The 27,501-nt window shown below is 40.7% G+C and overlaps 1 protein-coding gene and 1 long non-coding RNA gene across 2 annotated transcripts in view; one reads left to right on the top strand and one right to left on the bottom strand.

Moving 5' to 3' along the window:
- Positions 1-27,501, top strand: part of LOC141103430 (uncharacterized) — a 343,701-nt gene that overhangs the window by 32,843 nt on the left and 283,357 nt on the right. The window lies entirely within an intron of this gene.
- OLFM3 (olfactomedin 3) overlaps positions 1-27,501 on the bottom strand; it is a 395,228-nt gene that overhangs the window by 223,803 nt on the left and 143,924 nt on the right. The gene's annotated exons all lie outside the window — the stretch shown is intronic.

Here is a 27,501-nt window from a genome sequence, read left to right as displayed (position 1 = left end):
CAATGATAGTTGCCATGGGCAAAGAAGTACTCACGCAGTGAGTGGAGCCACAAAAAAGCTCATATAGTGTAGTACTTTTTAATTATTAAAAAACTCAATATGGCTCAATACACATTAAAAAACAGAAATATCCAGCCAAATGAAAAAAACATGTTATTTTGTTATTTATTAACATTCAGTGATTTGATGTATTAATTTGATACTTACACACTTTTTTGAGCACAGCATTTGGAAATACTGTACTCTGAGGTTTATATATTGCCAGCTACCACCATTATTTCTCTAGTGCTGAGGTTTACTGCTTGCATACTGTGTTGAGGTTTACTGCTTGCATACTGTTTTTTGTCATTAACACTTAAATATTTGACTTTGACACAAGCTAGGAGCTTATTACTTATATTTCAATTTTCAAGAATAATAAATACATTTATAGATATATATATATATATATATATATATATATATATATATATATATATATATATATATATATATTTTTTTTTTTTTTTTTTTTTTTTCTCAGCGAAAAGCGAAAAGTAGTATGGATATTGGAACTTTTATGCCCTGTACACACAGTCGGACTTTTCAACAACAAAGGTCTGATGGTCTTTCCGACGGACTTTTGACGGAGTTACGATGGACTTTCGACGGACTTTCTAACGACCGGACTTGCCTACATACGATCACACCAAAGTCAGACGGATTCGTACGTGATGACGTACGACTGGACTAAAATAAGGAAGTTCATAGCCAGTAGCCAATAGCTGCCCTAGCGTCGGTTTTTGTCCGCCGGACTAGCATACAGATGAGCGGATTTTTAGACCGGACTTGAGTCCGTCGGAAAGGTTAGAAGCATGTTCCAAATCTAAAGTCAGTCCGAAAAAGTCCGCTGCAGGTCCGATGGAGCCCACGGCCGAATTGTTCACCGGACTCGTAAAGTCAGTCACTACTACAACTCTTGCACAATAAAAGCCTCCTGCATGTCTGAGATTATGTTCTCTTTGGTATGGGGGTTTTAATTTCTTGACCTAGTGTTTAATGTAGTATTAAACCCAAAACCAAAAATGTCATTTATACTGCTTACTAATGCTTAGATGTGGTAACTGCATTTTTTCTCTTTTTTTAGGCTTTTTTTCCATTATATCACCTGGTGATTCAATCAGTAACAATCAGTAACACTTCTTGTCCAGCATTTTCAGGCTGGGAAGAGGGTAGTGTTAGATGCCCTAACAGATTTAGATGGACTTGACTGACAAGCTAACACTGTATGAGCAGTTACAGCAAACAGTTTTTTTCCTTTTGAGGAAAATGAATAAAAGCTGCCCATTGTATGCATCCCTGTCAGTGTTAAATGGTTTGCCTCAACCCTCTAACTGCTACCATGTCTGTTAAAGAAAGCTGAAAAATAACAAACTTACTTGCTGGATCTCCAGGTGAAAAAAAAAGGAAAAAAGTCTAAGAAAAGAGAAATAATCCAGCCACAGTATTGCCAACTGTTAGTATTTTTACTGGCATCCAGTAAAAAACTGTCACATTTCTCCTGCCAGTAAATGCTAGTGACAAGAAAAGGTTGCCAGTAAAAAATATGGCTGTGACACTCGGCTCGGAGCTTGCCAAGACCATCTGAGTGTTTACTACAATGTGTGCCGGAGCATGTAATTTCATGGTGCAAGGGAGCCCAGCGGAGCAGTCAGAGCCTCCTCTGCAGGTTTGCGGAACGGGATCAAGGCAAGTTGGGAGCAGGATTGTCAGTGCTGTTTGGACTGGAGTGCACTAAAGGGACCACCTGGCGTAGAGAGAGACTGTGACCCAGGTGGGGACGTGTTGAGTCAGTGAGGTGTCAACATCTGTGCTGATGAACACTGCTGTTAGTGTCACTGTGAAAGTAAATTTCATGTATATGCGCCTGCCCAATCTAATTTCCAGCCCTCCTGAGTCCTGTCCCTAAGCTACTTACTTGCTATATCGAAAATAAAATAAGAAATATGTTATTTGCCTTAATATCTACTGTACCTTAAATCACATTGCTAATTGCATATTGTACTTCTTTGATGCCTAAATACTGAAATTTGTACAAAACTGTAATTTTTGCTGGGGTCGTTTGGGGTGTATTCCATTGTTTCTATTGTTTGTGTCTTCCTTGTGAGAAATGTATTATGGGATGGATATTTGTATTTGTGTTCGTTATTGCTGATTGGACAGTTTACCCCGCCTGAATCCAAGGGAGGAGGCATTGTCCCTGAGTGGATATCTGTTGTTACATGTGTTTCAGTAAACAGTTCATGTCCAGTTTTGTAACTGAGCTAGTCTCGTCTGTTTTCTTAGTTACACTATTCAACTGTAAAATCTGATATGTGAAGGTCCAGATTGGAGGAAGCAGTGTACTGACAGAAGCACTCAAGCAGAGTGCGACGGGGATCCATTACAACATTTTTGTTTTTGGGTTGAATGCCACTTTAAGCCCTGCTTATCAATAATACTGAGCCTCTGGCTTGACAACAATAGGCCATTGAATGGATGGAAGCTCAGCAATAGCATGTGTGGGTAAAGTCAATTTTTCTGCTTTTTGGTAAAGTGCCCTCATCCTATTTGTGAACAGCTAGATATCACAATTGATGTTTTACTACACTTAAAAGTGACCTGTTGCTTCATATGTCATACATCGGGGGCACTAAGCAGCTTGACAGACCCTAATCACCGAAAGACCTGTCGTCTATGTATCAGTTTGATAAGAAACAATATAACTATAAAGACAAGCAAGAAGTAATTTGAAAGTTACTTTTAGAAGACGAGGTCACCTTTTGGAAAAAACAGACTTAGTTAACCTCCCTAGTCCCTTCAATATACTAAATTGTGTTACCTCCCCCACCCCTTTGCTGCAGATCTCTATTTATCTCCTCCAATGGCTGTGGCCTCCAATGCTGTCTGTCCAGCCAGTAAAATCTAGCGTCTGGCTGCCTGTGCCTGTGCACTAACGTCTTATAGACTTAAATGGGACATTCCACCTACAGTTCTGCAGGGTGAACCTGTCCTTCAATTAACGAAACAGTGCAGGAAACTGATCCAAGGTGTAACTGGACACACCTGAGCCAGATTGCAAGATGTAAATCAAGGCCCCTAAAGTTTAATTCTATATCCAGAATTCTGTGCTCCAGATTCAACATTCACAACTGCTATAGCTACTTCCCCTTGCAGCAAAATGCCTACCCCATTGCCTAATGTACTTTTATTATTATATTATTATTATTATATAGAATTTATATAGCGCAAATAGTTTACGTAGCGCTTTACAACTTGAGTGTAGACAGTACAAATACAATACACTTTAAAGTAGGAATCAGAGGGCCCTGCTCCTTAGAACTTACAATCTACTTAAAACCACAACCCGCTGTAACCTTTTTCCCAACCAAAGTTCATTCACGCTACTAAGGTGTCCAATTCTCAGTGGTGCAGTATATCCATACTGCTCCAGAAAAGGTAATTAATCTGCACACTTATGCCCCATACACACGGTCAGATTTTCCGACGGAAAATGTGTTATAGGACCTTGTTGTGGGAAATTCCGAACGTGTGTAGGCTCCATCACACATTTTCCATCGGATTTTCCGACACACAAAGTTTGAGAGCAGGATATAAAATTTTCCGACAACAAAATCCGTTATCGGAAATTCCGATCGTGTGTACACAAATCCGACGGACAAAGTGCCACGCATGCTCAGAATAAATAAAGAGATGAAAGCTATTGGCCACTGCCCCGTTTATAGTCCCGACGTACGTGTTTTACGTCACTGCGTTTAGAACGATCGGATTTTCCGACAACTTTGTGTGACGGTGTGTATGCAAGACAAGTTTGAGCCAACATCCGTCGGAAAAAATCCTAGGATTTTGTTGTCGGAATGTCCGAACAAAGTCCGACCGTGTGTACAGGGCATTACTCAAATTAATGGCAATATTTTGTTAAGGCTATTTAGTAGACTTGTGCATAATGGAAAATCTTGTTTATTTTCGTTTTCATTTGTAAAATACATAATTTTGTTCTGTTATATTCGTTGTTGTGTTAATTCGTTTTCGGATAATTCGCTATTTCTGTAGAGTGTTGATATTTGTTATACTGATTCGATTTGTTTTGTATGTATATTGATTCAACATTTTTTGTATGTATATATATTCGTGATAATGATTCATAGTTTGGAAAGTCATTTGTTTATTGAATCCATGAATACACACAATGACAATATCTCTTCTCCACTGCTCAAATACAATACAACACCCTTCTCACTCAGTTCTCAGGAATCTACTTTTCCAGTAATTCAACCTCCAGCGCAAAATTGATCAGCAGATTGGACTGTAAGATTTACTCTAAGTTGACCCTTTGTTTCATTAGACCTTTAACGAATGAACGAATCATGTCGAATTAATTTGTTATTTTTCTATATAATTTCTTTTGTATTAGTTTAAATTTGTTATATTGTTCTGCAAAATTTTTTGCAATGTTGCATTCGTCTGAATTTCAATCCGTTACGAAACAAATTGCACATGTCTACAATTTAGGCCTTATGGTCCCAGGAGCAACAGCTTCTGCTATCCCTGATACCTTGCAGCTAGGAAGGAGATTGCTTGGGCATAAAGTCAGCAAAAGTTTGCCTTTGATTGGCACCAGAAAATTAAAATCACAGTTTTCAGGCCTTCTAATTTTGGCGAGCTAGCCCAGATTTGATGTTCCTGAAACTGAATTATTAAATTGGGTTTAATAACATTGAACCAGGCTTGTCTGAAAGTTGGGGTTTTGGGTAGGTCAGAAAAATATATCTTCTGTCTTGCCCTTTTTTTTGAAAGGCTGGTAATCATGTGAAATTGATCATAAAATACTGATTTGTTTTCCTTTTTAATTTGATTTTGGAATTTACATTGTATAGCTGTACCATAAATAGCTATGCTATTAGAACTATGCTTTCTGCAGATTACAGTTAAAAAAACATAGGCAGTTATTTACAACAGTATAAAAAGTGCATGAATAATACTTAAAAGCTTGCAGCAAGCACAATATTTTTACAAAACAATTGGAGTTGGGAACATTTGTACTTTGTGCTTCACATTTGAATGTCAAGTGACAAGCCTTTAAAAATGTTATTTTTAAAGACATTTAACTTCTTTTTTAGGATTTTTTTAGGATGTTTGTCTAATTCAAAAATGTAGTAAACCAGTGAAATAAGTAGTACTTGTTGAACCCTTTCCTCCTTTTAATTGTAGGAGGGTAAGGGTGGATCTATTAATTCTAACCTGTTTACCTGCCACAGAAAATGTGTCTGTAGATTGCAATAGAACCCTGAGAGGAGGTTAATTGGTAATGTTTACAGGAGGTATAATAAGCACGGCAGGATATTAATTTACATTAGTTCGCTATTATGGCCAAACCAGGTGCAACATTTCTCTTTCCTTGTGTTGTAAGCCTGCTTTCATTGTTCTGATTAAAGAACTAAAGTTTAATTCAAACACTTGTTTAGGAAGGAAAGTATATTGGTTCCCCGGTATTTATGTGTGGTGAAAACAGTTTGAAAGGTGTCTGATTTGCTTCTGTAGGTGCCATTTAATTTGCTCCTGTGGAGGCCACACTCATAGCCTCAGATTTGGAATTTGTTTTAAAGTTTTTGATGTTGCAGAAACGTTTAAGTTATTTCAATTAAACCAGGATAGGGATAATAATTTAAAAAAAGGTTAAACCATCAGCATATGCGGCTACTTTGTGGTGTACTGATTTAGCTTGCTTTTTTTTTTTTAAATTAGTGTGGGCTCCAATAGTACACAGAAATGGTTCAAAGAGTCTAAGACAGTTTTGTTAATTTTACCAGAAACTGAGGGTGTAATGTAGTGTTAGTAAATTCTCAATTACCTCTGGTAAATGCTTTCTTAGCATTAGTAGATAGAACAATAACATTTTTTTTATCACAGTGAAATGGATGGTGTTAAGAACCTGTTGAGTGTTATCCCTTTTCTGGTGAAGCCAGACTGATCTGGGTGGACTTTGGGTCTTTTGCCAACTTACGTATGGCCATTTTGTGTGCCTTCTTGGTTTGGGTGAGAAGGATATGGTTTTCTCTGATGGAATTGTAAGCCTCGCAATTTTGCTCCCTAGTTTGTAGTATGTTAACACGTAGTCATCTGGGCATGAGCTTTACCCAATAAACTCTGTTAAATGCTTTCTCAGCATTAGTGAACAATAATAGTTTTTTTTTTTTTATCAGGGTGAAATGGATGGCATTAGGAACCTGTTGAGTGTTATCCCTGACTTCTCTATCAGGGGTGAAGCCAGACTGGGGGCAACTAAGCCCTGGAGCTCCTATCTCCTTCTTATAGTAACCTTCCTCCCTCAGAGCCCTTCAGCTTCTCTTCCTTAGAGCCACACAGGTCCCCTTAGGGAAATTAATAATAGGTGTATGCTACAGATTCCCAAACCTGAAGGATGAAGAGGAGACCAATCTTGTTTTCTCCGTTAGAAATGACCGCAAAGCAGGGCAATGTGATTATCATGGGGGACTTCAATTACCCAGATAATGACAGGGCAGATGGAACTGCTCACTTGTGTAAAGCTCGTCATAACTTAAATGCCTTAGAGGACAATTTCATGTGTCAACTGGTGGATGCCCCAACTAAAAACAAGGTTTTGCTCGACTTACTAATTACAAACAACAAACAGATGTTAAAGTAAGGCATAACTTGGGAAACAGCGATCACAGGGTAATTACATTTGCCGTAAATTATAGAAAAAGAAGACACAAAGGTAGGACAAAAACATTACATTTCAAGAGAGCCAACTTTACTAAACTGTGCTCCCTTTTTTCGCAACATTAAATGGATAGATATTCTAGAAACAAAAACATGGAGGAAAAGTGGGAGTGCTTTAAAAATATATTGATGGCATTAGACAGTGTATTCCAATGAGCAATAAATATAAAATATATGCCTGGGTGGCTAAATTTGAGCATAAAGATTTATAATGGAGGGCCACACAGACGGACCTATTCCAACACTATTTCTAGACCCACCAGTCACACACACCACTTTTAGACCTAAATCAACCTTTTTCCCAATACAGTCTAAGGGCCCCTATATAGAAACCTATCATCAGGCGGTTTACAAAGATTTCCTAACCCTTTGTGACACATCCATTTCCAGCAGACATCATAATCTATGAAGGGCAGAAAGACAGGCCCTCAAAGAACTGACAACCAATACCAAATTAACTATTAGACAAGCAGACAAGGGAGGAAGCCTTGTGGTGCAGAACAAAACAGATAACCTGAAAGATGGCTTCTGGCAGATACTAACACATATCTTCCTACACTTTCTGCTGATCCACTTTCGGGTTACCAAATAAACTTGAAAATTCTGGTCTATGAGGCCTGGGAGAATGGAATACTCAACAAAAAGGAGAGACAATTTTTGTTACCACCTGAATGCAGTACCCTGTACTTCTACCCTCTGCCCAAAATCCATAAATCACTGAAGGACAATAGTGGCAAGAACAAATAGTTTCACCAGCGGCTGTCAGTGTATATTGACTACTTTCTACAACCCCTGGTTTGTCAACTTCCTTCCTACATCCGAGACTCAAGTCAGATTATCGATGCCCTCAAACATTACCCATGGGTAGAGGGATATATGTGGGCTTCTCTGGATTTAGCCTCCCTTTACACGTCAATACCCCACGAGGTAGGCCTCATGGCCACACAAATTTCCTGACCCAAAATGGTGACACCAACTCTCTGCAATCAGATTTTCTGGTCAAGTCAATTGAGTTATGCTTAAGACATAATTATTTTACATTTCTTGACCAGTTCTACTTACAATGCAAAGGTAAAGCCATGGGAGCAAATTTTGCCCCTGTATATGCCAACCTGACAATGGGTTACTGGGAGGAGGGATACATCTGGGCCAACATTCCTTTTGCAGAACATATTGTGTTCTTCGGCAGATACATCAATGACTTCCTGCTCATTTGGAGTGGTGGCCTGGATGTCTTCCCCTCCTTTGTGGCCCATTGTAACGCCAAACCCTTTAGGTTGCCCTTTACACATGTAATCGACCCCAAAGATTTGGTCTTTCTGGACTTGGTGTTAACCCATGATAAGGGCAGCATCATCACCAAAAATCGTATAAAGCCCACCAGCGGGAACTCTTATCTTCATTTTAACAGCTGTCACCACCCTACATGGAAGAAGAACATTCCCGGTGAACAGTTTAATAAGCTAAGGAGAAACTGCTTGAGAATTGATGACTACATCATACAAGGTGGCTTTATGCAGAAGTTCGAAGAAAAGGGCTACCCTTCACCACTAGTTCAGGAGGCTTTCATGGCACACATGAACCCTCCCCCTAGAGAGAATATTATAGCCAGTGAATGATAACCACTCAGTTAGATTTGTGTCAATTTCTAATGATAAATTCAAATCTGTTTCCAGAATAAATCAAAAACATTACAACATTTTATTATTAGACCAGCGCCTAGCACCTGTGTTGCCAGTGGCTCCGCCAACCTTTAGGAAGGCCTGCACCATGAAAAATATACTAGCACCCAGTAAAATTCTGACTAAGAAAATCTGATCACTGCTAGATATCAGAATGTATTTTGATCATAGGACAGACATTTATCAATGTAAAGAAAAGGATGCCTTACCTTCCAATTTATTACTCATGGTAGCAACAGCATCGCCACCAATACAAACAAAACTTTTACCATTAAACAGTTCATTACCTGTTCTATAGATTTTTTTCTATGTCATGTGGTGTCCCTGTGGCCTCTTGTATGTAGGACGCTGTGTGCAAGAATTGGTGCTCACTGACGGTTCATCAAAAAAGGATGCGATGAACACAGCACGCCACGGCATTTTTATCGCATGCACAATGATGATATAAAATGCCTGGAAGTCTTCGTCATAGAGACCATCCCCAAGGGAACCCTGACTGAGAATGAGAGATTTTCACTCTTATGCAGAAGGTAAGTGTTTTGGATATACATGTTCGATTCTCTTGCACCCAAAGGCCTAAACGAGGAATTGGAAACAGGCAGTTTCATCCAGTATTCCTCTTTTCTCTCCCCTCAACCCCCCTCTTTCCTTTCTCACAACTCCCCTACCCCCACTTATCCACTACCCCCTCCCCCTCCCCTTCATCCCTCCCCCCTTTTTCCAACCCTTCTCCCTCTTTCTCCAATCCTTTCCCCCTCTTTTTTTCCAAACCCCCTTTCCCCGCCCCTTTGTCTTTCGCCAGTCTTTGACCTATTATTCTTTGTTGTTTACTTCACCCACACTCAGCTATTTGCCATTTGTTTATGTACTATTCATTATTTTTATTATTTGATATCCACATTTTTTACATACAACTATTAACATATATTTATTCTTTAAATACACATTCATTTATTCATACATCTTTCTGTTATTCATCAGTTAATTCTTTTTATTACTTACACCTTTACATATTTTTGTTTATTAATTGTTTATTCATTTTATTATATATATACTCAGTATTGATGATTTTTGATTAAGTATATGTGTATTAGCATGATGATGTACACATGTGCGTGTTTATGTACTTACATTTATGATCAGTTTCTTACTGGACTTTCTTATTATTATATATACAGTATCTCACAAAAGTGAGTACACCCCTCACATTTTTGTAAATATTGTATTATATCTTTTTATGTGACAACACTGAAGAAATGACACTTTGCTACAATGTAAAGTAGTGAGTGTACAGCTTGTATAACAGTGTAAATTTGCTGTCCCCTCAAGATAACTCAACACACAGCCATTAATGTCTAAACCGCTGGCAACAAAAGTGAGTACACCCCTAAGTGAAAATGTTAAAATTGGGCCCAATTAGCCATTTTCCCTCCCCGGTGCCATGAGGTCTCAGGTGTGAATAGGGAGCAGGTGTGTTAAATTTGGTGTTATCACTCTCACTCTCTCATACTGGTCACTGGAAGTTTAAGATGGCACCTCACGGCAAAGAACTCTCTAAGGATCTGAAAAAAAGAATTGTTGCTCTACATAAAGATGGGCTAGGCTATAAGAAGATTGCCAGGACCCTGAAACTGAGCTGCAGCACGTTGGCCAAGACCATACAACGGTTTTATAGGACAGGTTCCATTCAGAACAGGCCTCGCCATGGTCGACCAAAGAAGTTGAGTGCACATGCTCAGTGTCATATCCAGAGGTTGTAATTGGGAAATAGACGTATGAGTGCTGCCAGCATTACTGTAGAGGTTGAGGGGGTAGGAGGTCAGCCTGTCAGTGCTCACTCATTACGCCGCACACTGCATCAAATTGGTCTGCATGGCTGTCATCCCAGAAGGAAGCCTCTTCTAAAGAAGATGCACAAGAAAGCCCACAAACAGTTTGCTGAAGACAAGCAGACTAAGGACATGGATTACTGGAACTTTCTGTGGTCTGATGAGACCAAGATAAACTTATTTGGTTCAGATGGTGTCAAGCATGTGTGGTGGCAACCAGGTGAAGAGTACCAAGACAAGCGTGTCTTGCCTACAGTCAAGCATGGTGGTGGGAGTGTCATGGTCTGGGGCTCCATGAGTGCTGGCGGCACTGGGGAGCTACAGTTCATTGAGGGAACCATGAATGCCAACATGTGCTGTGACATACTGAAGCAGAGCATGATCCCCTCCCTTTGGAGACTGGGCCACAGGGCAGTATTCCAACATGATAATGACCCCAAACACACCTCCAAGACGACCACTGCCTTGCTAAAGAAGCTAAGGGTAAAGGTGATGGACTGGCCAAGGATGTCTCCAGACCTAAACCCTATTGATCATCTGTGGGGCATCCTGAAACAGAAGGTGGAGGAGCGCAAGGTCTCTAACATCCACCAGCTCCGTGATGTCATCATGGAGGAGTGGAAGAGGACTCCAGTGGCAACCTGTGAAGCTCTGGTGAACTCCATGCCCAAGAGGGTTAAGGCAGTGCTGGAAAATAATGGTGGCCACACAAAATATTGATACTTTTGGCCCAATTTGGATATTTTCACTTAGGGGTGTACTCACTTTTGTTGCCAGCGGTTTAGACATTAATGGCTGTGTGTTGAGTTATTTTGAGGGGACAGCAAATTTACACAAACTGTACACTCACTGCTTTACATTGTAGCAAAGTGTCATTTCTTCAGTGTTGTCACATGAAAATAAAGTATCTACAAAAATGTGAGGGGTGTACTCACTTTTATGAGATACTGTATATAATATGTTCTGTATATTCAGATAAATGCTATGGATTATTGGCTCAGTCGTGGGTAAATTATAAATTATAAATTATTGTTTCTATTTTCTTATTTTAATTGATGGGGACCACTTTTCTGAGTATATACATATATACTGTATATATACTGTATATATTTTTTTATATCAGTAAAGCTGTTGCAAATGATTTCTCCTGCCTCTGCTTCAGCCCAGTTATACTTGTAATAAGTCACCTGTTTGCATCTATAGCAAAGACACAGTGCAAGAAAAATAATCTGTCATACCGAGTTGTTTTTGAACAATAGACAGTAATATGCTTTCTAACCTGTTGTTTTGTTTGGTGGCATAACCATGGCTTAGTAAAATATTTTCAACATAGTATTCACATTTGTAACTATTCTATTATCTTACAGATCTCTGTATGAACAGGCTGAATAAATACATCAGTGATATCTAAAGAGAAACAAATCAATAAAACTGCTTGTAGCATGTTGCATAAAACAACAGTAACTATCTCCCTAGTTTTGCAACAATTTACAAGCTGTATAATCATAAATTAAATCATTTCATTTTTATTTTCCAACAATTGTTCTTTCTGAGTTCTCAATCCTGTTGCAGAACAAGAGATTAAACATACAGTATAAGCCGTGCTTGTTGACTTTGTCTTTTCAAATATATTTAGCATTCGCTTGGTCTGTTCTGCAGCCTAAAAGGCCTAAACTACATAGGTGACTTTTAGTCTAACTACTGTAGGATGAATAAAATATCTTATATAATAAATGTGTACTCTTTGAATCAATCATCAGTGATAATGCAATATTTTAGATGATTTTTTTTAAAGACAGAAGGTGAGTTTCATCTATTTGCATGCGAACAGTAATTATTTTGGGATGTGAATAGGCACATTTGAAAATCATTTACCAAGTTTTGCCCAAAAAATTAGGCAAAGTGAATTTATCATTAATTATAACTATTTTATTTGATGGCATGAATAAATGGTAAGTAGTCTAGAGCTTGCTTTTACCTTGCAATAGTGTCATGAGTGCCTGGGAACCCCAAAAGGTGGGGTGCTCTAAAATAAAAATGTCAACTTCATAAAATAGAATACTGGCATGTCTTTTTCCACTTTCAAGGCCTCCTGCTCTCTAGCTCCCACGTAACCTCCCCCCATGCTTGCCTCCAGGACTTTTCCAGAGTCTCTCCCATCCTATGGAACTCCCTACCCCAATCTGTTAGATTATCTTCTACTCTGCTTTTAGACGATCCTCAAAAACCCTACTCTTCAGAACAGCCTATCCTGCCCACACCTAACAACTGTACTTTTATTTTCTCCATTCGCTCATCCCCCCAGTTATTACCTTTTGTATCACTCGGCCCTCCCTCCTATATTGTAAGCTCTAACGAGCAGGGACCTCTGATTCCTCTTGTATTTAAATGTATTGTAAGTGTACTGTCTGCCCTCATGATGTAAAGCGCTGCACAAGCTGTTGGCGCTATATAAATCCTGTATAATAATAAGAAGGAGATTTTTTTGCTAGTGCATGATTGGTTAAATGAAATAAACACAGTTTCATCTTATTTACTAAACTAGGTAAGCATTCACTCTGCTGATCTAACAGTCTCTATTCCTTAAAGTGGTTTAAAGGCTTTTGTTTTCTTAAAATAACAAACATGTTATACTTACCAGCTTTGTGCAATCGATCCTCCTTTTCTGGGATTCCCCCACAGGAACTATTGGCTCCTCCTCCTCTGTGTCTGTCACCACAATGCCCATAGACACACACAGCCTGGGTCAGTCCTGCCCCCCTGCTCTATTCCCACAGGATTCGATCGACAGCAGCAGGGGCCATTGGCTCCTGCTGCTGCCTCTCTGTCCTGTGAATGCAGAGAGAGGAGAGAGCTGCTACAGACAGGCACAGTGCTGGATTGAGTGAGGACTCAGGTAAATATTTACGGGGGTGAGGGGGCAATACTGCTGCTGGAATTTTTTTATACCTAATGCAGGGAATGCATTGAGGTAAAAAATGTTCTGGCTTTAGAACCACTTTAAGTAAATCCATTTTGGTTATTTAGTCTAAAGGCCACAGCAGGTATGCCAATCCAGGAGCTCAAGATCAGATATCTTCCTAATAGAGCCCCCAAAAAATGTAAATATTTGTTGGTGGTTAAACTTTCCCAGATGTACCAAAAACTGATTTATAAGATTTGGATGGAATGGCCCTCCCTACTTTTGACAAAAACAATTCTCCTTGCAGATCTTGTTTTTCTGTTACAATTCCACAGTAAAAAAGAGAAAGCATTTTATAAGACTTAAACGCCACCAATTTTCCACAATTTATGCACTCATATTCCGCCTGATTACCGCAAACTATGCTTAAAGCTATATTATTACCTGTGAAAATTGCATAGCAAAATAGCAATATTTTTATATAAGGCAAATCAAACTACAGGTGGCCTGTTTTGGTCCAATATGTGGGTGTCAATAGAACAAAGGACAAAGAAACAGAGAAAAGCGATACAGTGAGAAGTTGTTCATTGTCACTGCTCAGATTGCAGAGCAGCATAATTAAACTTATAGACAAAACCTGCTCAACCGAAAAATCCAAATATTTTTTCTCTGCGTAAATACATTTAAATAAGAAAGCACAACTATATATCTGTGAGTACTTGTTGCAAGAACTGAAAATTATAATGGCTCATCAAGTATGCCTTCAAGATGTTTGCCGTCAAATTAGCATCATGAAAAGTTTGATTGTAGCTTTCAGAATGCTAATACAGCACAAAGTATTGTTAGATCCTGCTAAAATTTATTTGTAAGACTTGCAGATGGTTTTCATATATTCTTGTTGACCAATAATGATGTCTGGTTTAGAAAAACATATTAGACCTTAGCCTGCTGTTTATTTCCTGTACCCAATCTGATTCACACTTTATTATCAACTCAACGGCTGCCAGTGAAAGTGATTTAAATCCAAAATGCATCAGGACAAGCCTGGATTTGGTCTGCACATCACCTCCTCACACAGCAATTAATAATTTGATGTTCAGAATCCATCTTGGTGTCATAACGGACCATTCTATTGCTTCCGCTTTTAGTGACACTATTGTACACGCACTGTCAATTATTTTGAAGATTCAAAAGACAAAGTACCTGGACCTTTCAAATTTTAATTTCTCTGTTAAAGCCCAACTCCAATTAAGGCTCGATTCACACCTATGCATGTTGCTTTTGAGCATTTTTGGAGGTTTTTTTTTCATGCTTGGCACGTTTTTGAGCAGCGTTTTTGTAGCGTTTTTGCGGCGTTTTTGCGGCGTTTTTGCCGCGATTTGCGTTTTGCGTTTTTTTTTTTTCATTTTTTTTTTCATTTTTTTTTTACAGTCTTAAAAAAAAATTACAAAAAAAAAAATTAAAAAAAGGCAAAAACGCACCAAAAACGCTGCAAAAACGATGCAAAAACGGTGCACTTGCGTTTTTGATGCTTGTCCATTGAAATCCATTACATGCAAAACGCTGCTTTTTGCATGAAAAAAAGTCCCCGACCCTTTCCAAAAATGCAGAGATACAAAAAAGCATTGATGTGAACATGTTCCATAGGAACCCATGTTAAAAAATTCCCATGCATTTCTGCAAAATGCAAAATGCATCAAAAAACGCGCTAGTGTGAATGGAGCCTTAAACCTTATCTTTTATTGATAGAATGATGTGTCTAGAACACCTGCCACGTTTGTATTGCTGTCTGAGACGCCATTGGAAAAATATTCCACTTTGTTTTCTAGTCTCACTCTTATGCTCCAGGCCAATAAATAAGGGACTGGGAATCACAAATACATGAAGGCACAGATGACAATAAAACCCATACAAACGTTTTAGGCTCTGATCACACCTGAGAGTACTGTAATCGCCTGCGATTACAGTACTCTCAGGTGTGATCAGAGCCTAAAACGTTTGTATGGGTTTTATTGTCATCTGTGCCTTCATGTATTTGTTTTAGGCTCTGATCACACCTGAGAGTACTGTAATCGCAGGCGGAATCATGCGATTCTGCCCACGATTCCAGAACCGTGGGCAAAACACAGGACGCGTTTGCAATGGCATTATTTCGTAGCCTCCCTAGCGGTATGATTATGTCAGATGCGTCTCAAAGCGGTACAATTGTTTTACATAGAAATTTGGCATTTTATATTGTAGGCCTGTAATTCTTAACAATAACACACTTAAATCTGTCCAAACAAGAGTCTAGTAGATATCCCGGGTATGATAAAGTTTGAAACACAAAATCATAAATTATAATATAATAATATAATAATAACTGTAAATAATTATAAAAAATAATAATATAATAATATAAATTGAATTTGCCCGCAATTCACTATGGCTCAATTCTGCAAGTGTTCTAATTTACTATCGCTGTTTTCTAGCTGGTCTAAAACCACTTTTGACGTAAAGGGACACTTTTTGGTTGCTATGGACAATCTCACGTTTCCAGGCAGAAAGAACAGTATATATAATATAAAACTGCATGCAGGGCACTGGACAAAGCACTAGGGACAAAAGGGATGTGAAATGATTTCATACAGTAAGATTACAGTGTACTATATGTGTTATGAATTTTCAATTTTTTGAATTTTCCGCTGGGACCCGGAGAAAGAATCGGCCGCCGCCGGATGACAACCATAGAGATTTCCAGTGACCAGATGGTCACCAGTCATCTCTATGACCGTCGGAGGCCCGGGCGCGACGTTATGTCTGGGCCACGGTTGTAAACAAAGCCGCGATCAAGGCTGGTAAGCATGAGATTGTGGATTTTTTTTTCGATCTCATACTTTCCAGCCTGGAGGACAGATGTGGGGTCTTATTGACCCCACATCTCTCCATAAAGAGGACCTGACACAAACCATTCCTATTACAAGGGATGTTTACATCCCTTGTAATAGGAATAAAAGTTATAAAAAAAAAACTAAATGTAACAAAAAGTGTAAAAAAAATAAAATAAATAAAGTGTAAAAAAAAATAATTAATTAAAACGCCCCTGTCCCAGATAGCTTGCGCTCAGAAGCGAACGCACACATAAGTCCCGCCCACATATGTAAACGCTGTTCAAACCACACGCGTTAGAGCGCGAGCAACAATTCTAGCACTAGACCTCCTCTGTAACTCTAAACTGGTAACTTGTAAAAAAATTTAAAGTGTCGCCTATGGAGATTTTTAGGTAACGAAGTTTGGCTCCATTCCATGAGTGTGCACAATTTTAAAGCATGACATTTTGGGTATCTATTTACTCGGCGTAACATAATTTTTCACATTATATAAAAAAATTGGACTAACTGTACTGCTTTATTATTTTTTAATTCATGAAACTTTTTTTTTCATAAAAAACGCGTTTGAAAAATTGTTGCGCAACTTCCATGTGAGATAGAAACGACCGCCATTTTATTCCCTAGGGTGTCTGCTAAAAACACATATAAAATGTTTGGGGGTTCTGAGTTATTTTCTAGCAAAAAAATTATGATTTTTACATGTAGGAGAGGAGTGTCAGAATAGGCCCGGTATGGAAGTGGTAATGGCACCCCAAACGTGGTACGATTTTGCTATGATTGTTGAGCGACAAAACATGCTAAATTTGCAGCAGCTGTCACTGTACTACACTTAGGTGTGAATTGAGCCTTATGCCGCGTACCGCATACACACGTGTGTATGCTCCATCAGACTTTGCTCCATCGGACTTTCCGCGAGCAAATGTTCTCAAATTTTCCGCCAACAAATGTTTGTTGTTGGACTTTCCGATCGTGTGTACACAAGTCGAGCCGGAAGCACTCGGTCTTGTAAAACTAGCATTCGTAATGGAGATATCACATACGTCCAGGGGTGGATCCAGAGTCTAGTCTCGGCAGGGGCACTGCCAAAAAATTTGTTTTTTTGTGGGCAATTTATCAGGGAAACTAGTGTTGGCGCTTCAATCATCCCGACACCATGGTTGTTACGGTGTCAGGATGATTGAAGCGCATTATTTCTATAATTACATTGTAATATAAAATGAAATAGTTCAACTCACCATAATGCAGAATCAGTGGGAGCCCTGAGTGTGTCACTTGCCATGTTACCTGCCACATATTGCGGATTGTCACGTGCCACGTCACCTGCCACACATTGTGAATTGTCAATCGCCACGTCACCTGCCACACGTTGTGGATTGTCACTTGCTACGTCACCTGCCACACATTGCAAATTGTCACTTGCCATGTCACCTGCCACATGTTGCGGATTGTCACTTGCCACGTCGCCTGCCACACATTGTGGATTGTCACTTGCCACATCACCTGCCACACCTTGTGGATTGTCACTTGCCACGTCACTTGCCACACCTTGTGGATTGTCACTTGCCACACCTTGCGGATTGTCACTTGCCTGCCATCAGATGCAGATTGTCACTTGCCATGTCACCTGCCACACCTTGTGGATTGTTACTTGCCACATTTTGCAGATTGTCACTTGCCTGCCACCAGATGCAAATTGTCACTTGCCACGTCACCTGCCACACCTTGTGGATTGCCACTTGCCACGTCACCTGACACACCTTGTGGATTGGCACTTGCCTGCTAAGGTGGTGTTTTGGTTGTCTCTTGCTGTGTCCCAGACTCCCAGAGTCAGGCAGCAGAGAGATAATGTAATCTCTCTGCTGCCTGCACAGTGAGGGCAGAAGTTACTGCAGGGATGCAGGGCTGGCGGTGAGAGATGATCTCATCTCTCTACTCCCCGCCCCTGGCTAACTGATTGGCCAGCTGCCACACTGAGCCTGCTCTCACTCTTACCTGACAACACACAGACCCACCTGGCAGCCTTGCCCGCCCACAAACCGTGCTGCCCGGTCCGCCCGCTATCTCACCCGCCCACGGAGCCGCCCACTATCTCACCCGCCTGCTATCTCACCCGCCCGGCCAGCAAAAAATGTCTCAATTGCCCTGTTGCCCCCCTGGATACGCCCCTGCGAACGTCTTGTACGTCACTACGTTCGTAATTGTTGGCCAACATTTGTGTGACCGTGTGTATGCAAGACAAGTTGGAGCCAACACCCTTCAAACAAAAATCCACAGTTTTGTTGTCGGAAAGTCCGATCGTGTATACGGGACATAAGCCTTTTTGCCACTGTAGTAGAAAATGTTTACATTGCTGTCTCTGCCCTTATTGCAGAGACTTCCCACTGTTTCCTGTCCGACTGAACCACAGTCATTGAGATAGAAAGTGAGGGGCATACTCCTTAAATCCTTTTTAATGCAATAAAAAAAAACCAAAAAGCAATGTTATAACTGTTGTTAGGCTTTAAATGTAAAGACTAGACTTTCCATGAGAGGGAGCTCTAAGTTTTTCAATACCAACACTGTACTATTATAAGCCACATAGGGTGTGTATTTTTTGTGCACTTTTCTCAGATTTTTTTGAATTTCTCTCCGTTATTATAAAGCTATAAAAAAGGAGAAAAAAATTCTTCCAATTTCAAATAGAGAAACAACAAATCCTAAAAATAGCAAACTAAGAACCACGTGTCACCGAGGGAGAATGACAAGAATGTGCAGATATGTTTTTCCAGAATATCTGTCCCAGATTTTACAAAATGTTGCACCTGAAAGATCTTTTCTCCAACTTTGTTTTCACATTACTTCCATTTTATGGATCATATACATCAGTAGCATGTAACGTGTAGCATTGATGTTTCAGGCACTGGCTAAGGTTGCTGTAAGATTGAATATAGTGATAAGGATTAGATTGCTGGTAAGGGTTCAGGGTTTGGGGATTAAGGTTGTTTGCTGGTGTTGAGGTAAGGGTTTTGAGGTAAGGGTTTTGAGGTTTAAGTGGTAATGCTAAACAATAGGGTTTAAAGTAATACTAAACCCAGGACCCTGCATTCAGTATATAGCATTCTTCTATTAGTGCCTGTTAAAGCTTGTAGGAATAGTGTTCATTCTATTCTGATTGTCCTATGAGGCTGCAGGACCCCTAACCCTCTGTCTGAACAGTGCTGATTGGCCCTGCGCTGATCACATGCACCCTCCCACGAAAAAAGAAAAAAAGAAACTCTAGCAATACACACCAAACTGAGCATGAGCAGAGTGACTCCATAGGTTCTGCCTTATCAGGAGTTAGATTGGGGACAGTGAAAAAAGGTAGGATTAGAGAAGACAGGATCAAACAGCCTTTTTACACAATGCAGAGGATTAGGTTCCACAGTGAGTATAACAAGCGTGATTTACTGTATATACAGACTGATTTTACTGTTGTGGGTTTAGTAACTTTAAGCATTAAGTGTTAAAAAGAAACTAAACAATATCCTTGTTCTCCAAAAATAATCCATACATATCCACTACTTGAAGCCTTTCAGCTACTTCTCATTTTGCAAGTGTATTTCTTTTAGATTTCTGTTACTGTATTAACCGACCGCCCCACATATATTTACTGTAGTGGGGCGGCCGCTCTGCCCAGAATCACGTACTGGTATGTAATCCTGCACTTCCAGGTCTGGCTGGTGACCCGCTCCAGCTGGGATTGGACACTGCAGGAGCCAATCAGCAGGTCTTTTATTTTTTTTATTTGTATTTATTTTTATTTTTATTTATTTATTTTTTTTTTATTGGGTATGTTTTTTTTTAACAGAAAGTGTCTGTCTTTTCTTGTTTATAGCGCAAAAAATAAAAAACGCAGAAGTGATCAAATACCACCAAAAGAAAACCCTATTTGTGGGGAAAAAAGGACAAGCACTTTATTTTGGTACAGCTTTGCATGACTGCGCAGTTGTCAGTTAAAGTAACACAGTGCCGTATTGCAGAAAATGGCCTGGTCATGAAGGGGGGTAAATCTTCTGGAGGTGAATTGGTTAATTTTAGTAATTAGCAGATCAGCCACTAGAGGCAGTATAGATGAGCAGCTACAATAATGCCTAAAATCAACTGTTGGGGATATCAGCCACAAAAGGGGTGCATTGTTTTCAATGTGTTGGCTGACTCTCGGACTCAGATTGTGAGAAAGAGTGCTAAAGCACAACCACTGTGTAGCAAGAAGCAAAGTATGATTATGTCATAAGCAAATACAGAAGAAAATGAACATGTTTATTAAGGCTCAGTTCACATTGCAGTGATGCGGGAAACCTGTGAATCCACTGCGGGTTCCCGCATCGCATGTCCTGGCGGGGACAGTGCCGGGGATGGTACTTACATTCAATGAGAAGTGTCCCAGTGGTACTGGCAGCTATAATCTTGCTGTGCTGCAAGCATTAATACAATCAGCTGGACCTATTACAAGCACTTTTCAGGAATACTGTCTATGCCCCCCACCCCCCCTTTCCATCTCCCTCCTCCATTCATAGACAATGTACATTAGCCTCCATTAATTGGTAGGTAGCTAGTGTATTTGGCCTAAATGTAATTCTTCTTTAGTCAAAAGCTTTGTTTGAATGAGGCCTGACTTCTTTTCCACCTAAAGTCTATCATGGCAGTCAGAGACAGTGGTACACAAGCCTCAGCCATGCTTTGCCTTGCGTTACTACCTGTCAGACTCATCCAGTGAGGTCAAAGTGACAGTGACAGCGCAGAAAAAAAAAAAAGCAAAAATCGCCGATTGTTTTTCAAAGTGCGCTAGAGATTACAACCTATCTGAAAGGGACTTATTCAGACAGTTTGAAGAGTGATGATGAACTCTTAATGTGATAATAAAATATCCTCCTCTTCTTGGGTGCCCCACTGGCTATCCTGGCCCCTCCCTCCTGTCGAGTCCCCTGATGCAAGCAGCTTGCAATGGTGGCATCCAAGCAGGTTCGCTCCCGAGCCACTGCTCTCCATGTCCATTCTCGGCTCTGCCTCCAGCTCTCTCCTTATTGGCTCACTGGCTGTGATTAATAGCAGTGGGAGCCAATGGCTCCTGCTGCTGTCTCAGCCAATGAGGGGGGAGATTCCATGGAGAGCCAAGGATCTCGTGCATATTGCTGGTTTGTATTGGGGCTCAGGTAATTGGGGGGGCTGCTGCACAGAAAGGGTTTTTTACCATCATGCATAGAATGCATGGAGGTGAAAAACTTTGAGCCTTTAGAACTACTAAATGCAGTCTATGCATTAAGGTTAAAAACCTCCTGTGATGCAACAGCCCCCCAGAGCCCCCCTTTTACTTACCTGAACCAGGTCTTTCCAGCAACGGGGATGAGCACACCAGCTCCAGCCTGTGTCTCGGATCCTGATTGGATAGATTGATAGCAGGGCAGCCTTTGGCTCCCGCTGCTGTCAATCAAATCCAATGAGGCGGGAGCCGGGTGGCTGGGCTGAGTCCTGCTGTCTGTGTCAATGGATGTAGCAGCAAGACACGGGAGCGCGCCCGCACGGGTGCCCCAAGGGATAGAGCTTCTCTGATGGTGCACTCAAGAAGAGGAGGAGCCAGGAGTGCCGCTTAGTGACCCCAGAAGAGGAGGATCAGGGCCGCTCTGTGTAAACCCAACTGCACAGAGGAGGTAAGTATGACATTTTTTTTTTTTGTTTGAAACTTTACATATCCTTTAACTTTAACCCACCAATCAGATAATATTTTTTTAACTACTATGACTACACCAAAGTAAGCTTTCTTAAAAGAGAACTATGGGATTTTTTTTACTTTTTTTTTTTTACGTAGGTGGATGCAGCATCAATTGTTGCATATTTACCCCACCAGATTAAGAATGAGAACCAAGTGATCAAACACTGCTGATCGCTCGTTTCTCAGAGCTCCATCAGCAGAGAGCTGGTGACTGTCAGTCATTGCTGTCTCCCCCCCGCCTGCTCACTGGAACCCTGGGCTGTGGAGGGGGTGGGAGCCTAAGAGCCTGTGCCATGTTCTGGTCCAGTCATGTGGGTGGATCTGGTCGCAATCTTTCCCGAGCCTGGACTGGCTCTGTGACGTCAGCTGACAGCAGGCTTCAGCCTGCTGTCTGCTGAAAACAAGTCACAGGAGTGCAGAATGAACTGCACTTCTCTGATCCACAGAAGTACAGGCAAACAAGCTTTTTTGCTTGAATTGCTACAATAAGGGTTTTACTTTCTAATACTCCTTTCCTGTTATAGTCACTGTAGTAAAATATTTCAGCCACTGCCAACATCTCCTGGAGATAAGAACCAGGAAAAACTAGAATCAATTTCTTTGCTATGAAATTCCCCAAGCCCTTATGAGAGAAAGGGGTGTACTCAGGGGGCCCGTGAATCTACAGAGTGGTGCCTTATGTCAGGGAAACCATACGACACAAATGGAGTGGAGAACGGAGATGTGCTCAGTGGGACAGTTTGAGAAGTTAAGATTTGTAGGTTGGCTAATGGCATTTCACCTGCTTGTCACAGTCACACAAAAAACGGCACACAGAAGAACAATTTCACAATTTCCACAGAAATAGGAGGGATGAGTTTTTTTTCCTCTAAGATTTCACAGCTATTGGGAAAGGTTTATGTATAAATGCTTGCCTAGAACTCATTACATCTTAGTTGCTTGTGGCTGCATCGGTTAAGACAACTCTTAAATCTCATAACATACACTGCAAAGAATCGAGATAATGGTAGGATCAGATTTATGCTGGAAGTAATGGATTCCATTGTTTCATTGTATCAGGGGGTTTACTTCTAATCTCTCTCTTGGCAGTCGTTTCAGGTAATTAGTGTAAGCCAGTGAATGGTTACAAGGATGGGGTGAAGAATTATTTGAGGTGTAAGGCACATTAGAAATGTGTGGGAAATACAGAAAATCAACACACAAAAGTAAGAAAAAGTCAGCAAGAAAACAAATAAGAAATAACAGGACTTTTAAAGGAGAACACCACACAAAACGCCATCTTTTGCTATTAAGTTATGCCTGGAATCAGACACAAATATTACCTCAAACAACACAGTCCCTTCCAGCGCTAATAGGTCTTCCAAGGTGTGAAGTAACAGTTGTCAGATAAAATGGTGGTGTGAAAGGTATATAATGGTATCCAAAACTGGGTGGATGCTGCCTTCCTCAGATGGGGCAATCCGAAAGGAACTACAAGAAAAGCAGAAATGTAAGGCGCGCACACCTAGTGCATTACCGGAGATAATTTAATAATAAGACATTTTTATATAAAAGTGGGTACTCACAAAATGCAACTGACAAAAGGCCATAAAAACAATGCATGGACATGCACAGAACATGGGGTAGATGTAACGCGTTTCGGGGGCACACCTCCTTCCTCAGAGCCAGCCTAGCTTTGAGGAAGGGGGTGTGCCCCCCAAAACGCGTTAGCTGTACCCCGTGTTCTGTGCATGTCCATGCATTGTTTTTATGGCCTTTTGTCAGTTGCATTTTGTGAGTACCCACTTTTATATAAAAAATTCTTATTATTAAATTATCTTTGGTAATGCCCTAGGAGTGCGCGCCTTACATTTCTGTTTTTCTTACAAATATTACCGCATTTTAATTCAGTTTCTTTAAAACTTCTACATCTTATTTTTTTATTTTTCTACCCCATGTGCTTATTACATGAATTAACCATATTTTATTTATTGCAGCATGTATAATTGACTGTATTACTACTTCTAGCATTGTCTGCTGTTAAAGTCATTGTAAAGTCTTGTTTTTTTTGTTAAAAACAAACAAACATGCTTACCTGTTCTGTGTAGTGGTTTTGCACAGAGCAACCCAGATCCTCCTCTTCTCGGGTCCTTCTTCTGTGCTCCTGGCGCCTCCCTCCTGTTGAGTGCCGCTATGGGGGCACGCAGGCCAATTCACAGCTCCCTGTTCCCATTCAGACAAGTAGCCGAGTCTCAGCTTCACCCCCCTTTCTCCTCTTATTGGCTGACTGACTTTGATTGACAGCAGTTGGAACCAATGGAATCGCGCTGCTGTCTCAGCCAATGAGGGGGGCAGTCCCGGGCAGCTGAGACACTGCTGCAACATCGCTGGATCTAGATGGGGCTCAGGTAAGTTTTAGGGTGGTGCTGAGGGGGGGATGCTGCACACAGAAGGTTTTTTATCTTAATGCATGGAATGCATTAAAGGAGAAGTCCAGCCTGGGCTCGTTTGGCTGGGCTTCTCCTATGGGTCACATGAGTGTAAGGGCTCTTTCTCACGGGGCGGATCAGTGATGATCTGCCCCGTGAATATCCGCTTGCTCAGCGGGGATCACTCCGCCGATCCCCGCTGAGCAGGAAGATGACAGGTGCATCGCTGCACACTGTGCAGCGACGGACCTGTCAGAGCGCCGCTCTCCCCTATGGGGGGATCGGATGATGACGGACTGTAGTGTCCGTCGTCACCTGATCCGATCCGAAAACGGATGGAAAAGTAGGTTTTTCCTCCGTTACACTTTTCGGATCGGAGCGGGTCGGATGTCAACGGACATGTCACCGCTGACATCCGACGCTCCATAGAGATTCATGTATGTCCGTTTTTCATCCGAAAACGGAAGGATGAAAAACGGACATACGGATCGTTAGTGTGAAAGAGGCCCTAAGTCGTTTTGCACTCCTGTGACCCGTTTTCAGCAGAGAGAGGTCTGAAGTCTGCTCTCTGTTGATGTCACCAAGATCAGTCCAGGCCCTGCCTCATCCCGACTCTGGAAGTGTGGATCCGCCAGGAGCCTGGACTGATAGCTGTCTCAGCCTCTCAGCGAGTCACTGAGAGCCTGAGACAGCCGCTCCCCACCCCTCCACAGCTCAGCGCTCCAGTTGGAGGAGCAGAGCAGGAGAGCTACTGACTGACAGGCAGCAGCTCTCTGCTCGGGAAGGTGAGAGAACCGAGCCATCAGCGGTGTTTGATTGCTTGGTTCTCAGTAAAGAGGCGTCGGGGGAAAGATGCAGCATCGACCTAGGTAAGTATGAATCTGCAAAAAAACAGATTCCCATACTTCTCCTTTAAGATAAAAAACATTCTGCCTCTACAACCACTTTAACTTATTTTCTGTAAAGACCAGAAATTCAGGGAAGCAGCACTAAGAGAGCAGGAGCCAGCAGAATTGTACGTTTTAAACTGTAAGTGCTGAAGTAAGAATTTTAACAAATAGTTTACAGGGAATCTTGGTTTTATTGTGCTCAGTGTATTAGGCTAAAACACGCTAATTGTTAAATACTACTTTAATGTAAGATTTATTATTATTAGGGCATGGAACCCTCCTTCTTACAGAAAAACAGACAGTTGCAAAATGCAAAATGAAAAGCACCCAATAGGAGGCCAGCACTGTCACAAGTAGTAAGGTGGGTGGGCAGCGGGTGTAGCATTGCTTCTGTGCAACTGCAACCATTAGGCCTCATGTACACTGCTGCTGGTAAACGGATGTTTAGGAGTAGTTGGGTGTTTTTTTCAGCTGCCCCTGAACTCTCCTCCATGTTATCTTATCAGTACATGTACACAGGGGCGTTTATAGTCGTTTCTAGGCAGTTGAGTTTAAGACGCATTTTTTGGAAAGCAAAGAAATGCGTTCCGGACAGATGTTCAGAGGCATTTAAAACCGCCAAATGCCTGTAACAGCTTGTAAACGCGTGTAAACAGGGTAACTCGCATTTAGCCGTGTTTCGTTTACAGGCGTTTTTTCATTTTTGGCCATTTGAAAAAAACGCTTCTAAATGCAAACGCGGCAAAAGTGCGGCATGTAAACTCGGCAAAATGGAAGTTTTAAATGTTGGTTACTATCTGTCAAGTTAAATCATTCAGGAAAGGTTGTAAAAACATCCCGTGTACATGAAGCCTTATGCCGCGTACACATGATCGGAATTTTGGTCGGAAAAGAGTATGGTGGCTTTTCTGACGGAATTCCGCTCAAGCTTGCCTTGCATACACATGGTAACATAAAAGTTCTCTGAACTTTCGACCGTCAAGAACATGGTGACGTACAACACTACGACGAGCCGAAAAAAAGGTCAATGCTTCTGAGCATGCGTCGGATTGTATCTGAGCATGCGTGATTTTTTGCGCGTCCTAATTGCATACAGACGAACGCATTTTCGGATAGGAACTTTTTCCGACCGAAAAATAGAGAACCTGCTCTCGATCTTTTTCTGACCAGCAAAAGTCCGATGGAGCGTACACACGGTCGCATTTTCTGACCAAAACCACTCATCGGAGTTTTGCTGGCGGCATTTCCGATCGTGTGTATGGGGCATTAGAAACAGAATCACAACCTATAGTTTAAGAAATATCAATTTAGATCATAATGTTTATACATTCCACCCTTCCCATGTGCTCTGTTTTAGAAGTTGGGCTTTAAACCTGTTGTTAAATAATTATATACGCTACCACTAAGGATTTTTCATTTTGTAACTTCGTTTTTATTTTAAAAAAAAAAAGATCAATAAGTGACTATTTTCACCCAGTTCCTACTTTTTATGTAATTATCTGTGTAATGCTTGAAAATCTTTACAACTGCGATGAATATATGGATAACCTTTCACACAGGCACTTGTTGAGCTCTTTCAAAAGATTTCAATTTTTGACCAATGATTACTGGTACTGATCAAAGAGGATAATCATCAGAGCTCTAAAACACTGTAAAAATGTATGGGAAATATTAGGTGACATACTGTATACAATTGGATTTATTGAACCAAGCAAAGAACTTAAATGTCAATGTAGTAGGACATTTAACCACTTCAGCCCCGGAAAGGATTTGCCCCCTTCCTGACCAGGACATTTTTGCAATACGGCACTGTGTCGCTTTAAGTGAGAATTGCGCGGTCGTGTGACGTTGTACCCAAACAAAATTGTCGTCTTTTTTCCCCCACAAATAGAGCTTTCTTTTGGTGGTATTTGATCACCTCTGTGTTTTTTATTTTTTCGCTATAAACAAAAAAAGAGCGTCAATTTTGAAAAAAAAACACAATTTTTTTAACTTTTTGCTATAATAATTATCCCCCCAAAAATTGTAAAAAAATGAATTTCTTCATCAGTTTAGGATGATATGTATTCTTCCACATATTTCTGCACAAAAGTTATAGCGTCTACAAAATAGGGGATAGATTTGTCATTTTTATTATAATTTTTTTTTTACTAATAATGGTGGCAATCTGCGATTTTTATCAGGACTGCAACATTACGGCGGACACATCGGAAACTTTTGACACTTTTTTGGGACCACTGACATTTATACAGCGATCAGAGCTAAAAAAAGCCACTGATTACTGTATAAATGTCTCTGGCAGGGAAGGGGTTAACGCTAGGGGGCAATCAAGGGGTTAACTGTGTTCCCTAGGTGTGTTTCTAACTGTGGGGGGGTGTGACTGCCTGGGGGAGGAGACATATTGTT

The sequence above is a fragment of the Aquarana catesbeiana genome, linkage group LG07 (assembly GCF_042186555.1).
Source record: "Aquarana catesbeiana isolate 2022-GZ linkage group LG07, ASM4218655v1, whole genome shotgun sequence".
In the NCBI taxonomy this organism is placed as follows: domain Eukaryota; kingdom Metazoa; phylum Chordata; class Amphibia; order Anura; family Ranidae; genus Aquarana; species Aquarana catesbeiana.
This window is presented reverse-complemented; position numbering and strand designations above follow the sequence as displayed.